This window comes from Phascolarctos cinereus, unplaced genomic scaffold, assembly GCF_003287225.1.
Source record: "Phascolarctos cinereus isolate Bilbo 61053 unplaced genomic scaffold, phaCin_HiC Scaffold_4;HRSCAF=312, whole genome shotgun sequence".
Lineage (NCBI taxonomy): Eukaryota > Metazoa > Chordata > Mammalia > Diprotodontia > Phascolarctidae > Phascolarctos > Phascolarctos cinereus.
In genome coordinates, this window is record NW_027555847.1 from 636,935,185 (window position 1) to 636,955,754 (window position 20,570).

The window sequence follows — 20,570 nt, forward strand, 5'->3', positions numbered from 1 at the left end:
CTTTCAGTAATTCCAAGAGAAATTCAACCTTGAAATTGGCAAGTTTTTATCCCCAGTCTTCAACACATAAAACCATTGACTCTTAGAGTTGGATGATTCCAACCACTTCATTTTAACAGGGAAGAAAATTTCAATTTTAGCCCAGAGAGGTAATGACTTATCCAATGTCATGCAGCTAGTTAATAGCAGAGCCAAAATAACGATCCAGGCATCCTGATTCCATATCTAAATCTCTTTCTCCTGTACCATACTGCCTCTGTCTGGTTAATAGACCCAGACTCACCAATGCCTTCTATACCATTTGTCTGCATAACAACTAGTGGCTTTTCTCTTGGCTAGATTCCCTGAATGAAAATATTCTCGTGTCTTTCTTTCTCCATCTCTCTATTTGTGTCTCTGTGTCTCATTCTCCCTCCTTCTCCTCCTCTCCCACTTTATCTCTTCTTTCTTTCACCTGGAGATTAAACTTCTAAATCCAAGTCATACCTCAGTGGCACCCTTGCCAAACACTAAGTGCTGCATTGTGGCTTGCAGGAAATAGTGCTACAGAGAGCACTGAGCATGGGGACTGCCAGGAAAATGAGAGCAGGCACAACACTCAGCAGCAGGAACCCAGGTGGGGGTAGTCTTTAATAATAGGCACAGAGATTTACCGAAAGCTCAAAGAAAGCAAGAGAAAAGATAGGGATGGGTGGGGAGGGAGAGCTAAACATTTAAATCAGGAGCCGAAACAGGATGCCCGATAAAAATCCAATATGCAGCATGTCCATTTAATCCTTTGAGGTTATTAAGTTGAAATAGAAGTAATCACAGCACAAGCCCCATCTCCTGATCAAATGGAGTTTTTATCATTATGGTGCAGGAGAGAGCGAGGGGCTGAATTATGGCGGAATCATTTCAATCTGTGTGTGTGTATTTTTATAGGCTTGCCATTAATAATTCATGTGGGAGCTAAACATTGAGGGAGTCAGAGACTCCTCCATCCTCTCTCTCTCTCTCTCTCTCTCTCTCTCTCTCTCTCTCTCTCTCTCTCACACACACACACACACACACACACACACACACACACACACAAACACCCCTTTCCCCACCACCATTACCACAAGTGGTACCCACACCTCAGCTTCCTGACTGTAACCAGGGGCTGCCACCTGTCAGTCACTTTCTAACAGGCCTGAGACAAATGCCGACATCCCCCCTTGACCTCCTTCTTCCACTGAACAAGAGCGGTCACAACATTTCAATGGCTTTTCTTGCTGGCCTCCCCTCCCTCTTGCCACACACAGACTCCAGCAATCTTCCCTCAGCACCTTCCCTCCTTTTATAAAAGTGATGCAGATTCTGTCTTCCACTGGTCTAAGGGGCAACAACAACAATAAATAACTCACCTTTATACATAGCACTTTAAAGGCACTCATCATGACAACCTTGTGAGGTCAGCAGTATTAAACATTCTTATCCCAACGTCACCAATGTCCTCCTTCCTCACATAGTTGGAATGCCTAGTGATAGCTAGGTGGCTCAGTGGACAGGTTGTTGGACCTGGAATTAAAGAGATATGAGCTCAAATCCAGCCTCAGATGTTTAGTGGCTGTGTGACCCTAGGTAAGTCAGTTAACCTCTGTATTCCTCAGTTTCTTAATCTGTAAAATGGAAATAAAGTAAAATAATATTTATGAAATGCTTCGTAAACCATAAAGTGCTATGCAAATACTATTATTAGTATCATTATTCCTACAAGGAGCCTTTCCTGATTCCATTAGCTCTAAGTATTTTCAATCCATCCTTCCCCCTACAAATGACTTCATATTTATTTTGTATTGTTACCAGTGTACTTGTTAGCTCCCTTCAGCAGAATGTAAGTTTCTTAGGGAACGGATTATTTGCTTTGGGTCTTTGTATCTCAAGTACCTCTGTTGTGCTTGTCACATAGTAGCTTCTTAATAAAAGCTTGTTAAATTGAAGTGAATTGACAAGTACTGAGGGATGGAGAAGTTAAATTATTTATCCACAGCCATGCAAGTGCTATATATCACACGCAAGTCAAGGCTAGTGTTTTAGGAGCCATATTGGCTCCTAAATGGGCTTCCCATAAACCCTTTCAGATCCCTAACTGGTGACCAAGCTAGAAGACCACTGGACTTTCCTTCAATGCTTGCTAGAGGCCTTATTAAAGGCCTACTCCAAATTAGTCATAACAATCTCCAAACACATAAGTCATCCTGAGGACAAGGCAGCACGGTAAGGTAGAAAGAGGTAGGAGTGAAGAAACATGAGTTCTAATCCCAATTCTGCCATTAATTCACTGAGTGCATTTAGACAAATCCATTAATTAATCTGATCAATTTTTTATTTAAGCACACTGACTTTAATGTCAGAGGACAGGGGATCAAATATTCATTTGGTTAGTTAGTCCCTGTGTGACTGGGACTGGGAAAGTCATTTCAATCTCTCTGGGCTTCAGTCTCCACATATGAAAAATGAGAAGTTCGGACTAGATCGGGGGTACTTACCTTGGGATCCTTGGACTCCTATAGGTTCCATGAATAGATTTCAGGGGGTCTATGAAGTTATTTGGGGAGATACAGCTTTATTTCAAGTAACCTTTACCTGGAATATCAACATTTCTTTCAATTATCATTTTTAAAAAATAATTCAAAGAAGGGCTCCATAGGCTTCACTAGATTTCCAAAGTGGTCCATGACACTGAAAAGGTGAAGAACCCCTGGACTTTAAGGTCTCTTTTAGATCAATCATTCTAAATTCTATGTTTTAATATCTTGTGTTCTAAAATACCTGTCAGCTCTAAAATTCTGTAGTCTTAGGTCTCTTCCTAATCTATCACTCTGTATTCAAAGCATTCTATGTTTGAAGATAATTTCCAGCTCTCACATTCTCTCTCCTAACATTCTGTGTTCTAAAGGTCCTTCCAACATTAACAGTCTAAGATCTAAAGCCCTTTCCTGTTCTAACATTCTGTGTTATATGTTCTAACATTCTGTTACACCTAAAATCTCTTCCAGCTTTAAGATTTTATGATGCAAAATCCCTCCCAGTTCCAATACTCTGTTCCAATTTCCTTTCTATCTTGGCATCTTATGATCTTATGTCCTGTAAAAGCTGTTCTTCATAAGCAAATGAGGCTATGCTGTAAACTACAGGATGGAGAATAGTCTCAAATGACCACAGAAAAGTGGAAAAGAAAGCTGGGTCTTGTTTTCTCTTTTCTATGTCTCAGCTAGACTCCCAGACTCAGCTCACAGGGCTCAGGTGTCTGGAAAAATTCTCCTCTTCAGCTGGTAGAAATGAGGCAGGTGTCTGCAATTAAGAGGAGCCGAGGACAGAGCAGCATGACCAGGGTTCTGGCCACCTGGCTTCTCTTAGCAGCTCAATTTCCAGCCTGGCATACCAGGTGCAGAGGCTCCTTCTGTCCCACTCTTCATTGTCATCCTCCCTGAAGCAAAGGGCACCAATCACTCAACAAGACACTGAATGCCCAGTTTGGAGAAACCTGGTGTTGCAGAAAGAATGCCAAAGGAATACTGAGAATCAAGAGAGCTCAGTTCAAATCCCTGGCACTAACTTGCTATGGGATATCAGGCAAGTCACTGATCATCTTCATGTATGTCATGTCTCTTGCCTCCCACTGGACTCTCCAGCTCCTGCTCTGAAGGCTTGGATTCCTATTGGTGAGAGTCTTCCATAACTGGTTTGACCTAGACCACACCCTCCCTTTCTCCTTCTAACCTTGAAAATACTAATCAAATCAACACTGCCATTCTGGGGAAATTAATAGTCTGAGGGGTCCTTCCACATCTATTTCCAGTTCAAAATGCCCTTCCCTGACCACCACTCCCTTATGTATGCTGACTTCCCACGTTAGGCTGTAGCTACTTAAAAGCAGGAAGAGTCTTCCTTTTTGTATCTGTATCCCCAGCACTTAGCACAATGCCTGGCATATAAGTGCTTTATAAACACTTTTTCATTCAATGAACTTCTGTAAAACAAAGGAATTGGACTTGATCACTTCATAGACCCATAGAATTTTAGGCCCAGAAGGGGTTTTAAGTCCCTAAATTCTCTTCTGACTTTAATATTCTAGGATTCAATGTGCTCAGCTTCTGGATGAGGAATAACCAAGAAATAAAACAGACTCAAAGACATTACAATGGGACTCATCTCTGATGTGAATAAAGTTAAACTAAGGTCCCTTCAATCTTTAAATCTAAGGTCTAAGATTTGGAGATATGGATTCAGAGGCAGAAGAAAAGTGTTCAAATACCACCTCTGCTATACAACCTTGGGAAAATCACTCAGGATCTGTTTCCTACAACAATATGTTGATTAGCTCATTTAGCTAATTAGGTCAAGGATATAGGTTCAATGTTCAGGTGGATGAGTTTAGTTGATTCTTCCCATGGTTAAAAAGTACCAAAAACAGACCATAAACATCCCTTGAAGGGGCATCATTGTCACTAGGGACATTGGGTGATAAAATGATGAACCAATGATGATTATATGTGTATGTGTGTGTTAATGCATCACTTGTACTGAGATTAAGCAGATCAGAAGCAGTCAAAGAGAAAGAACAGAATATATGGTTTTACCAACTCAACAGGCACCAGTGAGGACTAAGTAATGGAAGTATTTACTTTTCAATATACACCCTTTCTTGAAGGAACCTTAGAACTGAGTATCAGGACTGAGGTGGCAGAGCCCTTGGTAAGATGATAATAAGGGTGAAGTATAGGGGCCAGTTAAATATAGTGGACTCTCACCAATCAAAATAGAATGTCTCCATAGAAGGAGTTCCAAAACTGAATGACTTAGTTCCTCTACAGTATGGTTTCCCAAAATCTCATTGGGAGGGTGCAGTAGTAGCACATGACGAAAAGATGGTCATTGCCAGGATGAAACATGGCTATAGAATGTCACAGTCTATACAATGTCGAAGAAGAAAGAATGTCAAGCTAAAACGGACATGAACAATTTTCTAAGAGATAAACTAGTCTAACTCCATTGTTTTATATGCATTCACTTATTTACCCTCTTATTTAGCAAATATTTAAGTACCTAGTATGAGCAAAGTTCCCTACTAGGGACATCTCATGGAAGTTACAGACAAAAAGAAGAGTTAAGGAAAACCAAAGATAACCACAATACCCACCACAGGAGAGGGGATTGAGAAGTGATGAAGAATTGACACAAAAGAAAAAAGAAGATGGAAAGATTAACCAGACCAGAATCAATACACAGTCATTCCTCAACATTTGGGATTAGGGGTGTAGGACCCCCAGGAATGTGAAAAACCTCAGACTGACTCTAGCTCTCACCTCAAACCTTTATTTTAATAATTCTATCATATTTATATTTATTCACACAAAACAAGTAAAACAACACACTATACCCATAAAAAAGTTGCAGTTTCTAACTGACAGAGATTAGTATTTCGTACGCTATATAGAGTCTTGGCAGCCACTGGTGTAGCTGCAGACTGCTTCATGGATTTCCTTCTCCTACTAAAGAAGGGTCACTGCGGGAGAAAATCATGTGACTGAGTCTGGATGGTAGAGAGACAGAGAGGAGAGGTTCCCAAAGACAGTACTTTAGAGCACTGAAACTTTTAACAAAATTTAACTATTTATAATAAATTCATGTACATATTCTTATGGTAGTAAAGATAAATTAGATTAATAACATACAGTATTTATGCGTTTATGACTTACTTTTTTTTTAGTTTTCTTTAGATAGGTGCATTGTCTACGATTTCCACATGTGCAATTTTCACACTGCAAATCTCCAAAAATTCCTACTTAATTATCAGTAGCCAACCTGGGAATAACCAAAACCACCCATGTAAAACCCATGAATCTCTAGGGATGACTACATATAGAGGATGTCTGTCATGGAAGCAATACAACTTTGACAACATTGAGGGATTAGGTCTCAAGATATCTGAACAAAGAGTAGCTTGGAAATCCTGGAGATTCCAAATGATGGGGAGAAATCACAGAAATTATTACTAAGGAAATGGGGTGATCAAAAGAGTAGCAGTAATTCCTGACTTATTTAGCAGCTTTCTCTCTTTACAAAATTTTAATGAGAAGAATCAATATACATATCAAAAGATATCCTTTGGTGAAAAATATGAGAATAGGCAGATACACAAAGGTTATAATCTACAGCAGACTACATCTTTACAGACATATAATTGATTGAAAGGAACAGAGAATACAAGCTCCCACTGTGCTTGCAGTTTGTTGACTATAAAAAAGCACTTACGTGCTAGAGCAAAATGCTGCTTTAAAGACTTCCTTTAAATAAGATAGCTCCCATGCGTATGATAAAATCACACAAGATTCCTTGAAAGATATAAGAAAGGAGATAACCTTGTTCAATGACCCTCTAATTATTAACATCAAGTGAGATATAAAACAGGAACTTGTATGCTCTCCAAATGAGTTTGCTGCTGTCACAGAAAGTGTTCACTGCAGAGTCCTTGGAGGCTGCACGGGACAGTAGGAAGAGAGTAGACTTCAGAATTATAGGACATAAGGTCAAATACTGGACATGCTACTTCCTTAATAAGGTTTTAGATCTGACTATGCCACCCCTCATCTCAATAAAATCAAGTGGCTCCCTAGTGCCTCTAGGATCAAATACAAAACCCTTTCTTTGGTATTCAAAGCCTTTTTAAAGCTAGACCCCTCCAACTTTTTCAATCTTCTTACACCTTGCTTCCCAACATGTACTCTTCAATACAATGATACCGGTCTCCTGGTTGTCCCATGAATGAAAAACTCTATCTCCCAGATCTGGACATTTTCTCTGGCTACCTCCAATGCCTGGAATGCTCTCCCTCCTCATCTCTGCCTACTAGAATCCTTGGCTTTCTTTGTTATTTATTATTCAGTATTTTCAGTGGTATTCAACTCCTTTGTTTTTTTAATTAATTTGTTTTATTTTGTTTTTTAAGGTACCAAGACATTTTAGTTTTCACTAAAATAATAATATTTTAGTGTTAGCAATGCAATTAACTATGCTTCATTATTTTTGAAAATTTGGTTTACATTCTGTGATACAGTGATCTGAACATGTGGTTCAAAGTTCAGTTTATTTTGCTAATTGTTTTCAATGGCTATATTGCTGAAATGAGAAAGATTTACAGGCTATAATCAATAGAACCTAGAAAATGCCATCTTTAAAGGAAATAAGATGATTTGTGGTTGAAAAAGAATTATTTTGCTTTGCATCTAATTATACTCAAAAGTTTTCCTCACTAACCCTACAAAGACATTTTTTTCCTTCATAACTACATTTGGAGTTTTCTTGGCAAAGATACTGGAGTGGTTTGCCATTTCCATCACTAGTGTGTCCCCATTTTCCAAATAAGGAACTGAGAAAAGCAGGGTTAAGTGACTTTCCCAGGGTCACACTGCTAGCTAGCATCTGAGGCCAGATTTAAACTCAAGAAAATTAGTTTTCTTAGCTTCATGCTGGCACTCTACCCACTATGCCACCCATCTGCCCTTTAACTTTGTGATTTGATGTTTTCTTGGCAGATGTATTGGAACGGTTTGCCATTTCCTTCTCCAGATCACTTTACAGATGAGGGAATTGAGGCAAACAGGGTTAAGTGACTTACCCAGGGTCTCAAAGCTAGTAAGCATCTGAGGCCAAATTTGAACTCTTCCTGAGTCTTTCCAACTCCAGGGCTTGAACTCTATCTAGTGCACCACCCAGTTGCCCTTCTGGCTTATTTTGAGTCCCAACTAAAACTCCATCTTCTATAAGAAGTGGCTGATAAGTGGTAAATGAGTGCCCACCCCTTCTTTGACCAGCTAAGCACCAGAACAGAATCAGCAATAGCCTTGATCATCAGACAGAACCAGGGACTTGCCATCTGGCCTCCTTCCATGTGAATAACCCTCCCTGATTTCATTCTCTTGCTCAGGGGTGAATAATCAAATTAATCACCATTGTTACTGTATGGGGTTACAACATGTTCCCCAATGTCTCTCTTCAGAATCCCCCTAATTCAGTAGCAACCTCCCTTGTCTTACGGCCCCCTTCCTGGCCACATTCCCCAATCCTTGTAACCATTTTATTCCCATTGAGGAATGTCCATATTTGTCCATATTCTGTGTAGCTTACTCTACTATCATGTTCTATGGAGCCCCCATTCTATTGTTGATATTTGTTGACAATTATTGACAACTTTCTCTTCATATTAAACTGTTCCTTTCACCTTCTTCCATTTCCTTTTATCAGGAAAACCTGGTTTGATCCAGAAGACATTGTCTTCCTCTCTAGCACTAGATTTAACTTCCCTTCTGTTCCTATATATAACGGGCCAGGAGGAGGGGTAGGGAAGAGCCTTGGTCCTCACTGCCCTTCCAGACTCTCCTCCTACCACCATCACTTGACAATTTCTCTCTCTTGGAGATTCACTGCACACAGTTGAGACACCCTATCCAGATTTTGCCACCCCCCTCAATTGCCACCTCCCTATCCTAGATAATTCCCCCTTATTTCTCCAGGAATTCAGCACCTGCCATACAGTTTTTTCTTCTCCCATCCAGGCTCTTATACATGGTGTCCCAAAAATCTTAGTGCAGATCTAAACTCTAATAAGTTAAAACAGGATTGGTAGAATAGAAAAAAAAAACAGGGAAGAGTAGATTGACCAGAAATTGCAGGAAAATCGATTTAGGAGGGAAGAGGAATGGGGAGAAATGGAAGGAAAGGAAGTTTTTGCCAAATAGAGGAACTTCAAAGTTTGAGATTATCATGGATGTGAAACATTTGAAAGTTATGGTAATATCAAGGATTTGACTGTCCCTGTGAAAAGCTAATCTGGAGAAAATATATGATGATGTAGCTGAGGAGGTTAATGAAGGAGATATCAACTTGTGGACTGATGTCTCAAATACAGGATGTCCCAAAAGTTTTGGTGTAATTTTAAGTAGCTTAATGTTATCATTTCCTTCAAGTGCTTAATTAACGCATGATCAATACCAAACTCTGAAATCTCTCTTTCCAACAATGACCTCCTTTCCTCCCATCCCTCCTAATCTTATGTTTTCCTATAATAATCTCCATTAATTTTACCCCTCCCTGTTTTCCCATTCCATCAACCTTGGTTTCCTTCCCTAACCTCTATTAGCAATCTTGACCTCATTGTAAACCAGTTCAACTTTCCACTATTCTCTACCTTCAGATCCCTTACCATCTTGTCCTATGATCACTCATCCCTTTCCAAACCCAACCCCTGAATTATCTCTCACTTAGGAAGACGAGGTTTGTCATATATATCTACCTAAGAGAGTTCATTCAGTGACTTTGATTCACAGGGAAATAAAAAGGACTGATAGCAGATTTCATAGACAAAGTAAGGGGAAAAGAGAGCACCAGGACACTAAAAGGAAGACCGTGGAAGGAGGGGGGGACCACAGAAATAGGAGGGGATTGGGGGAAGCTGATATTTAAAGCAAGAATGGTCAACTTCAGCATTTCACATCTGGATGTCATTGAAGGGAGAAGAGGAGCCCTTTCTACTACCTATATATATATATATATATATATATATATATATATATATATGTATATATATATGTATATATATATGTATATATATATGTATATATATATATATATTTTTTTTTCTGATGCCCCCTGTTCCTAGTAGGCAAAGACAAAATTAAAACAGCCCCTACATCATCTTATCCTCTGGCACAGTGTTTCTGCATTCTACCCTGGATGGACCATAGCTCTCCTTTCCATGGAAAGTCCTATTGCATTTCCTACTGGCCTGCAGAACCACCAAGTCATAGTTCTGGAACTGAGAAGTAGAACCTAGAGGTCACCTAATCCACAAACCTCTCACTTTATGAATAAGGAAACTGAGGATCAGAAAGATTAAGTTGCAAAATGTCACCCACATATACTTTAGTCTGGATCTGAACCTAGGTCCTTTGATTCCAAGCCACTGTTTTTACCACCATACCATGCAGAAACTCAGAACTAGCCCAACCTTTACCTGAAAAAAAAAAAAAGATATAACCACCCCCTCCAAACATGACTGGCAAGTGATCATCCAGTCTTTTCTCAAATTCCTAAAGAAGACCATATAGACAGGTCCCCTTCCTCAAATATTTCTTACTAGAAGGCATGGTACAGTGAACAGTGTCCTAGATTTAGAGTTAGAAGATGTGGGTTCATCCCAGCTCTATCATGTACTACATGTATGAGTTTGAGCAAGTCACCACCTCTCTGGCCTTGTTTCCTCTTCTGTAACAAGGGGGTTGGGCACATTCCATTCTATACCTTCTCCACTCAGTCCATCAGCTCTGCATCTTCCTCACTGCTAACCTGGGCTCCACTTGAATCCCTTGGCCAGGACCAGGGCCTCTATGCCTTAAGCCCATTTCATTCCTTTTTACCAGGAGTAAAATCTTATCTCCCAGCTTCCTTTTATGAGTTGTCCTTAGAATGTAAGCTCTTTGAGAGCAGGAACAGCAATTATTTTATTTGTATCACCAGCACTTAGCACAGTGTCAGGCACATAGTAAGTGATTAATAATGTTTCATCTGTTTATCAATCTAAAGCCACCTTGGACTGGAGTTCTTTGATTCTATGAAGTATGGGATTTAGGAAAGGGCAATGACCCTTCCTGAGGCACATTAAAGTCACCCAAGACAGGGCCATCATGATCTGTCAGTTCAGCTGTGTTCACTGCATGGAAATTTCACAGGTCTTTATATTCCTTGACCAATCCCTTTGTCCCTCTCCCAGGGTGATAATAGGAGGGAATGAAATGGCCATTTTAAAAGAACACACTAGGGTGATTATTTTAAAATTTAAATGCTTAATTTAAATTTAACTTAAGGCAAATTTAATTTTAATTTAACTTAAAACAATTTTAATCTAAAGGATTGAATGATAGAAGAGAGGCACACATATAGATCAATAAAGTGACATGCAAATAAAGATTTTTCATTTCTAAGATTTCAAAGCTAGCTTCCCATACCTTAAATCGATCTTTGCTTTTCATACAAGTGCTCTGGAAAGATAATAAACAGCTTACAGCAGGAGAGTCAATTAACAAGGAATCTGCAGTGGAAGATGTCCCTGAGAGGTGAAACACCTTCCAGCTTTTACATTGTGCTTAAAGCAATTGGTTTTCAATATCCTCTGCCTGCCGCAAACTTTGTCTGCTTTGCTGCTGTGCTTATAGTCATCCTAGAGGCTGAACAGTGGGGCTGAAAGATCTGGGCTTGGATGTGAGCACATGGGTGGCTGTATCCAAGTCATTTCACTTCTCAGAGACCCAGTTTTCTGTTCTGTAAAATGGCAAGGGATAAAGAAAACAAGTTGTAATAGGTAATAGTCATAATTAAATCACTTTTATGGTGATTGTGTGGATCAAATGAGATAATGTATATACAGGATTTTGCAGAAGTCCTATAAAAGTGCTGTGTAAATATTGGCTACAGGCCTCTACCAAAACAGGTCAGAATGGCATTTACCCTACAATGTAGTCTTACGGAGTTGCCTGGGATAGTGAGTGGTTAAGCCACTTGCCAAAGGTCACAGAGTTAGTATTTGTCAGCTGTGGGACTTGAACCTGGGTTTTCCTAAATCAGACACAGGCTTTGTATCTACCGATACATGCTGCCTCAACTATTACTACAACTACTAATTACTAACACTTATCTACCAGTACTTACTACTACTTACTACCACTACTACCAATTTACTATTGCTACTACTACTCACTATTCTCAACTGCTTACTACCAGTACTTACTACTTCTACTACTTATTATCACCACTTGACACTACTATTACTACTACTACTACTACTACTACTACTACTACTTATTTAGTGCCTACTATGTCAGTGGTACTGTGCTATCATAGCATTCTAAAGAAGAGAATAGGTAGGAGCGTAATAAACTATCAAACATATCCCAGGCCTGAGTAAGGTTCTCTACAACACATATCCAAGAAAATGTCATCCAGCTTCTTCTTGAAAACCGTCAGTAATGGGGAACTAAGTACCTTATGAAGCAGGCCATTCCACTTCTGGACTGCTTTAATTGTCAAAAGATTTTTCTTCATCCCTTCAAAACCTACATCTTGACAACTTCCATTTATTGTGCCTAATTCTATCCTCTGGAGTCAAGCAATATAAGCCTATTCCATCTTCCCCATAGCAGCTATTCTGATATTTGAAGATAGTTACTGGGCACAATGCCTTATTCCCCTTAGTTTCTCCTACAATGCTACATACCCATACAAGGCAATGAGACAAGTCAGACTGGAACTAGCTGATACCTAGAGATTAGGCACTTTGGGATCAGGGCAAGTGATCTCAGAAGGTTCCAGCAATGGGAATCTAGGTAAATCAGAACACATTGAGAGAAATCTGACAGAAGGCAGCAGTCAAAAGAGTCGGGAGGTCAACACAAGAGAGGCCCAGAAACAAGCTTTATCTCACATAACTTCCTTAATGTACTTTAAGTACCAAGTATATTGGACTACTAGCTGTTCCTTGATTTGGTTTGGCCTTTTCCTGCCTTCTGAGAATGTAGGGAGCTAAGGACTGCATTTGTAATACGCTCATTTTCTCTCTCCACGTGTGGAAATGTTTTTCTTTCTTCAAGGTCCAGCTCAAGGTATCATGTTCAGTTTCCCCCACGGTAAAAGGGGGACCTTACCTCTCAGGTTGTGAGATAATATTTGTAGAAAGCATATAGCACATTTTATAGAAGCTATAAAAATGCTTATTCCCTCCTCATCCTCTTTATAGAAAAGCATAGGAAAACTTAGTGAACTGATGTTAAGTGGAGTAAGCACAGCCAAGAAAACAATACAGACAATGACTACAACAATGAAAATAGAAAGAACAACCACAAAACAATCAAAAACAAGTGTTGCAAAATTACAAATAACAAGCATGATCTGAAAGAACTATGATAATAATTCAATCCAATTCCAATTGGATGTCCAACAGACAGCTCAAATTCAACATTCCCAATATAGAACACAGCATTACCTTTGCCCCTAAATAAAGCTTCCCTATACAGACTTCCCTATAACTCTCCAAAATACTATGATCCTTCAAGTTTCCCAGTGTGTCTTCACCTTCTCACTGTCCTCTACTCTGTGTCTCCAATCAGTTGCCAAATCTTATCATGTTTGCCTCCAGAACATCTTTCATATCTGACCTCTTCTCACCATTCACACCAATGCTGCCTCAGTTCTGGCTTTTATCACCTTTCACCTTGGCTATTTTAATAGCTTCTTAATCTCCCTTGACTCAACTTTCTCCCCAGTCTACCTAGATTGCAAATGGTTATCTTTTGTTTGGTTGGTTTTTTGGCTAGGCAATGGGGTTAAGTGATTTGCCCAGGGTCACAAAGCTAGTGTCAAGTGTCTGAGGCTGGATTTGAATTCAGGTCCGCCTGACTCCAGGGTCAGTGCTCTATCCTTCCCCCACCTAGCTGCCCCTGCAAATGATTATCAAAGTGATTTTCCTTAATCTCAGATCTGACTATATCACTGGCCTATTCAATTAACTCCAGTAGCTCCCTATCGCCTTTTACATAAATATAATGTCCTCCATTTGGCATTTAAAACCCTTTACAACCTGGCCTCATTACCTCTCCCCATTAATTATACTGCCCCCTCCTTACTTTTCAATGCAGCCAAACTGGCCTTACTGCTGTTCTCCATAAATGACATTTCTATCTCAGTGCACTGGCCTTCCCCTGTGTCTAGAATACACTCCCTTCTTACCTTCAGTTCTTAAAATCACTTGCTTTCTTTACTTCTTGCCATTTCCAAGTCATGCCTTCATGTTGTTTCATCTCTGCCCCTTTCTAGCTCCTATTAGAATGAAAGCTTCTGGAAGGCAGGAACTATCTTTCTTGCATATATTTGCATCCACAATGCTTAGCATAAAGCCTAGCATATAGTAATCACTTAATAAATAGTATTTTTAATTCATTCACTCATTCAAGACACATTAAGAATCATCTTCTGCATCAGACCTTCCCATATCTTCTGCTCCCCTAATTGCTAGTATTCTCTACCCCAAAATGATATTGTACCTTTTTTTATATGTACTATAAATATTCATGTGTAGATGTTGTCTCCCTGGATAGACTATAAGCTCCTTAAGAGTAAAGATTGTTTCATTTCTGTTCTTGTATATCCAGATCCCTTTACAGTGCCCAGCACATAATATCCACTTACTAAATACTTATTGATTGATTTATTAATTAATCTTTATATTTGAAGCATTTAGTATAGTGCCCCATACATCCTGGATGCTTAGCAAATGTTTGTTTTTGATTTTGTCTACTCCGCCCTAAAGATATTCTAAATCTATAAATAGGGATTAAGTGGCAGAGAATCAAGCTGGTTATTATAGAAAATATTGACCTAGGAGGGGAAAAATGTAGTCTTGTCCTCTCAAGAAGTGATAACATTGTAACCTATGGTGCTAACATGAATACGGCTACAGAGAAGTAGTGTGTCATAGGCACCCTAAACATGAAATGAGGGGACTTAAGTTTTTATCCCAATTCCAACATTATGTTACCAGTCAAGTCAGTTGACCCCTCTGTGCCTTATTTTCTTCATCTGCAAAATCAGGATAATCATGCTTCTACACTTCACTTCGTGGAGCTACTCTGGGGAAAATACATAGTAAATCTTAAAAAGTCATAGAAATGAATTCAGTTATCATTATTATTATTCATTCATATAAGCTCCACTGATGGCCCACTGGGGATAATTTGAAGGAGAGCAGTCCTGAAGCTAATTTTTAGACTACAGATGAGAAACCAGGTTGCTAAACCAAAAGAACCAATAAACTTGATTCCAGGATGCATGATTAAACCACTTAAGGAAACAAACTGCTTTTCAGAACTTTAGAAGAGCTCATTTACATGCAAACAATGAATATGCTAATTGTAAAGCATTCTTATCAGGTTGTTATCCTCAGCTCCCTTAGGGGACACTTCACTAACCCAGTTTGAGTTACTGTGAGTACTTGAAAGTAACAAGGAGTGTATTTCTTCAAAATATTCCATAATTTGTGTGTATCAGTAAATTAAACTGAAAGCCTTGATTATGCTTGGCATTCTGTAAAATAGAAATGAAAGAGAGAAAGCAGCAAGAAAAAGCAGGTGACATGGCATTGGCAGGCTGTGGTGTGATCCAGAATGAGACCTTTCTCATACTGAAGGAGCCTGGACCTGAGATCCACAGAATCATGTGAAAATATTGATTTGACCTCAATCCCTGCTGGGAAATACAACACTGAAAAGTCACATCAGCCTCTGAAAGTCGTGCCCCTTTGCCTTCAGTGGAAGGTGTCAAACCAAGGTAACATAGCCTCATGCAACAAATGACAGCCACTGACAACATCCCTTGTCAATGGGACTACAACTGATGATTTAGCTGATTTTCTTCCAGTGGATGATGAAGCCATTGGACTCTGTTCTGATTACAGCTATGAAAAATATAGAAATACATGCTGGAATGGGTAGAGTAAGGGGCTAACCAAGGGCTATATATAGTCATAAAGTCATAAAAACATGGTTTCAAGTTTGAGCCCAGCCACTCAACCAAATTTGAACCTAACTTATCTATAACATGACTATAATACCACCACTTCTCAGTGTTACTGTAAGGAAAGCATATTGTAAAGTATAAAGTATTAAATAAATTCAAACTATTGTTACTAGTTTATTATTCTTCCTTGAAGGCTAATGCATGATGTTCCCAAGAAGAAAGTAACACCTAAGCTAATTAACACATTGATGGGGATTAATGTATCTTATTAATTTACTGCTATCTAGCAGAAAGAAGGGCCAGGAGGAAATGGGAAATAGGATAGGTAAATTTTGATCAGGCAGGGGGAGAAAGGTATAAGACCAGAGATACAAGGCTTTGACCAGATCCAAATTAAACAACCCAATGGGCATCCTTCTATGGTAGCACAAGTAGTTAAATTAAGATTTGGAGTACTAGAAAGAAGAGATACTTCCTAAAACAATAAAGATTGTTGTTATAATTGCTAAGACAAAATTAGACAAGGTCTGGAGTGAGAAAAAACTTGAGCAAAAGGCTAGTAGTCATGAATCTAGAGTTGGGATTTTAGAGGCTCTCTGGTCCAAGCCCCCATTTTACAGATAAGCAAATTGAGGTGTTAGGATGGCTAAGTGACTTGCCCTAAGTTTCACAGGTAAGAAGCATCAGAAATAGGGTTTTAAACCAAGTCCTCTGATTGCAGAGTCTCTTTCTACTGCCTCCATCCTGTCCCTGGACTGGGATATAAATGAGGGGTCTCTCAATGGAATGTCAATTAACCAATTAGTTTCCTGTTAGGGATGTGTTATTTTAAAATAGCTATCTTAAGAGAAGACGGGGTGATGGGACAGAAGGAAAAATGAGGCCCTTGCTTTAGAAATTGACAAATGGAGGGGGAAGAGCCAAGATGGCAGAGTAAAAGCTGTGACTTGCTTGAGCTCTCCCCCAAACTCCTCCAGATACCTGTAAAAAAAGGCTCTAAACAAATTCTAGAGCAGCAGAACCCACAAAAAGACAGAGTGAAACAAATTTCCAGCCCAAGACAACCTGGATGGTTGATTGGAAAGGTCTATTGCCCTGGGCTAGGAGGGGAGTGCAGTTTAGTATAGGATGCACAAACAAAGACGGGGCCTCAGTGAACCTGGAGCAGGCCTCAGGGGACTGAATCAAGGGGAGCTGTGGCAATTTCCAGACTTCTTAACCCACAAACACCAAAGACAGCTTAGAAGGTCAGTAGGAAAGGTCTGTAACCACAGTGAGAAAGGAGCTCAGTTTGGCCCCAGTCCTGGCACAGCCCCAAGGTGGCAGCTATTTCTGGAGTGCTCAGCCCACAGACTAAGGGGGGATCAAGTGGCTGATCAGAGGGGGATTGCAGGGATCTCTTTGCTGTCACTGAGGCAGGATTCTCTTGCTTTGCCCATGCTTGGATCTGGGTCACAGTTCTGGGTGGCATTCCTGGGGCAAGGAGGAGCACTGGCATGGTGGATCTTGTGATGGCAGTGAAGACAGAATACTCCTCACAGTTCCAAGGGAGAAAAGAGTGCTTGTGGTCACTCATAGACCAGAGCATGGGCCAGGAAAGAAGTAAACACCTTGCTCTTGATTATAGTACCTTGGAAGAGCTGAAAATTTACAGATCTCTAGAAGTATCTCTGAAAACAGCTGAACAAAACCCCTGAAGCTTGGGACAGTACATTCTCCACACTGGAAGCAGACCCCTACCATAACAAAGAGTTTAAAACTCAAGTAATTGGCTAGGATCATGAGCAAACTGTGCAAAAAAAAATCAGATCATAGAATCTTCCTTTGGTGACAAAGAAGATCAAAACATCTGACCAGAAGAAAACAACGAAGTCAAAGCTCCTACATCCAAAGCCTCCAAGAAAAATATGAATTAGCCCTAGGTTATGGAAGAGCTCAAAAAGGATTTTGAGAAGCAAGTAAGACAAATAGAGGAAAAACTGGGAAGAGAAATGAGAGAGATGCAAGCAAATCATGAAAAACAGTCAACAGCTTGCTAAAGGAAACCCAAAAAAATACTGAAGAAAATAACACCTTAAAAATAGCCTAATTCAAATGGCAAAAGAGGTCCAAAAAGCCAATGAAGAGAAGAATGTCTTAAAGAGCAGATTGGCCAAATGGAAAAGGAAGTCCAAAAGCTCATTGAAGAAAATACTTCCTTAAAAATTAGAATGGAGCAAATGGAAGCTAATGACTTTATGACAAATCAAAATATTGTAAAACAAAACCAAAAGAATGAAAAACTAGAAGACAATGTGAAATATCTCATTGGAAAAACAACTGATCTGGAAAATAGATCAAGGAGGGCTTGGAATATGATATTCCAGAGGGCAAAGGAGATAGGATTACAGCCAAGAATCACCTACCCAGCAAAACTGAGTATAATCCTTCAGGGGAAAAAATGGTCGTTCAGTGAGATAGAGGACTTTCAAGCATTCTTGATGAAAAGAGCAGAGCTGAATAGAAAATCTGATTTCCAAACACAAGACTCAAAAGAAGCATGAAGAGGTAAACAGGAAAGAGAACTCATAAGGACTTATTAAAGTTAAACTGTTTACCTTCCTAGATGGAAAGATGATATTTGTAACTCATGAGACTTTTGTCAGTATTAGTATAGTTGGAGGGGGGAAAATAGATAGATAGATAGATAGATAGATAGATAGATAGATAGATAGATAGATAGATAGATAGATAGATGGCACATGGTGAGTTGAAGATGAAGGGGTAATATCTAAAAAATAAAATTAAGGGGTGAGAGAGGATTATACTGGGAGAAGGAAAAAGGGAGAGGTAGAATGGGGTAAATTATCTCACATAAAACAGACAAGAAAAAACTTTTACAGTGGAGGGGAAGTGGGGGGAGATAAGAGGGAATGAGTGAATCTTATTCTCATTGGATTTGACTGAAGGAGGGAATAACATACACACTCAATTGGGTATGGAAATATATCTTACCCGAGAAAATAGGGGGAAGGGGATAAGAAAGGGATGATAGAGGGGAAGGCAGATTGGGGGAAGGGGTAATCAGAAGCAAACACTTCTAAAGAGGGACAGGGTCAAAAGAGAGAACAGAATAGATGAGGGGGGGATAGGATGAAGGGAAATATAGTTAGTTTTTCACAACATGACTACTATGGAAGTGTTATGCATAACCACACATGTATAACCTGTATCGAGTTGCTTGCCATCTCAATGAGGGTGGGGAGGAAGGGAGGGAGGGAGAGCATTTGGAACCCAAAGCTTTAAAAAACAGATGTTAAAAATTGTTTTTACATGCAACTGGGAAATAAGATATACAGGCAATGGGGTGTAGAAATCTATTCTGCTCTACAGGAAAATAGAAGGGGAAGGGGATAAGAGAAGTGGGTGGTGATAGAAGGGAGGGCAGATTAGGGGAAAAGATATTCAGAATGCATGCCATCTTGGCGTGGGGGAGGGGCAAGATGGGGAGAAAATTTGGAACTCAAAATCTTGTGGAAATAAATGTTGAAAACAAAAATTAAATAATAAAGAAAAAAGAATATTAATATATATATATACCATATTTAAATGAACCCTGAAATAGTGGAACAGTGGGGAAATATATCTCTATTTGTCATTTAATAATAAAGTTACCATTCTAAAACTTAAAAAAAAAAGAGAAATTGATAAATGGATCATGCCATCCTCCAGGAGAGGAGATGCCAGTAGAGAGAAAAATGAACAAAAGGATCACAAGAATTCCACATTAGCAGAACCCAAAGTATAACCCCCCCAAAATGAACACAAATGGACTAAAGCAACAATGCCCAGTCATAGTAGGGTGATTCCCAATGATTTGGCACTTGGATTTGGACTGGGCATATGGAAGCTATGCAAATTGCAATAAGCACCAACTGTGAGGAGATATCTAAGGCTGATACTAGAATACTACAAGCGAGCAAGTCAGAATATAATGATGTTTGGGATGAGAGGAGAATAAAAGACAGTTTAATGTCCACAATAGCACATATCTAGGAAGGGAAGTGGATCTGAACTACCCATGCACACGTAACCAGCCCATTCCCCACAGCCTTAAATAGAGGTTTGTATCTGTAATCAAAAACTCAGATAAATCCTGATTTTCTAGATTACTCTTCGAAATTCCAGCATTCATTAAAGGGCAGCTAGGTGGCACAGTGGATTGAATACTGGATCTGGGGTGAAGAAGGCCTAAGTTCAAATCCTGCCTCAAATACTTATGAGCTATGTGACCCTAGCAAATCACTTAACTTCTCTGTCTCCCTCAGTTAACCCGTTGGGGTAAAACAGGTTAACAACAACACCACTTACCTCTCAGGGTTGTTGTAATGGTAATGAGATACTTGTAAAGTGCTTTGCAAACCTTAGAGCACTATATAAATCTAGCTATTATTAATAACAATTTGAGAAGCAGCAATAACAATAGTTTATATTTACATAGCACTTTGTGTATTACAAAGTCATTGTTGATAATACGCTGCAGCTTACTTATTGTTGTTTGTTGTTTTCTGTTCTGTTGTTTTAGTCTTCTTCGGACCAGTGACATCACAGGGTGATGTCTTGACCTGTGGAAGAATTAGATTTAAGTGACACATAGTTGCACAAAGTCCTCAGCCTCACTATCCTTCTTCCATGTCTGACCAAGCATTGAACACTGCACAGCCCCTGTTTCAGCTGCATTCCTGGCCTTTCGAACAAATTGTTCTCATCTGCCCATTGCACTGGGGATAAGTTTTCACTTGTTTGGGGTAGATATCACCCTAACTCACCAAAGGGTTTGAGGCCTGTTGGTTACCCTCGACCTGGTGTAGCCCATCTGCTGATAAGATTTACTGGGGTGTGACCAATGTGCATGATACAGCTTCTTAGAGCCATAGATGAGAGTTGGGTGACAGGCAGACACCCAAGGTGGATGAGCAGCCCTGAAAGGGCCTCTCAGCAAG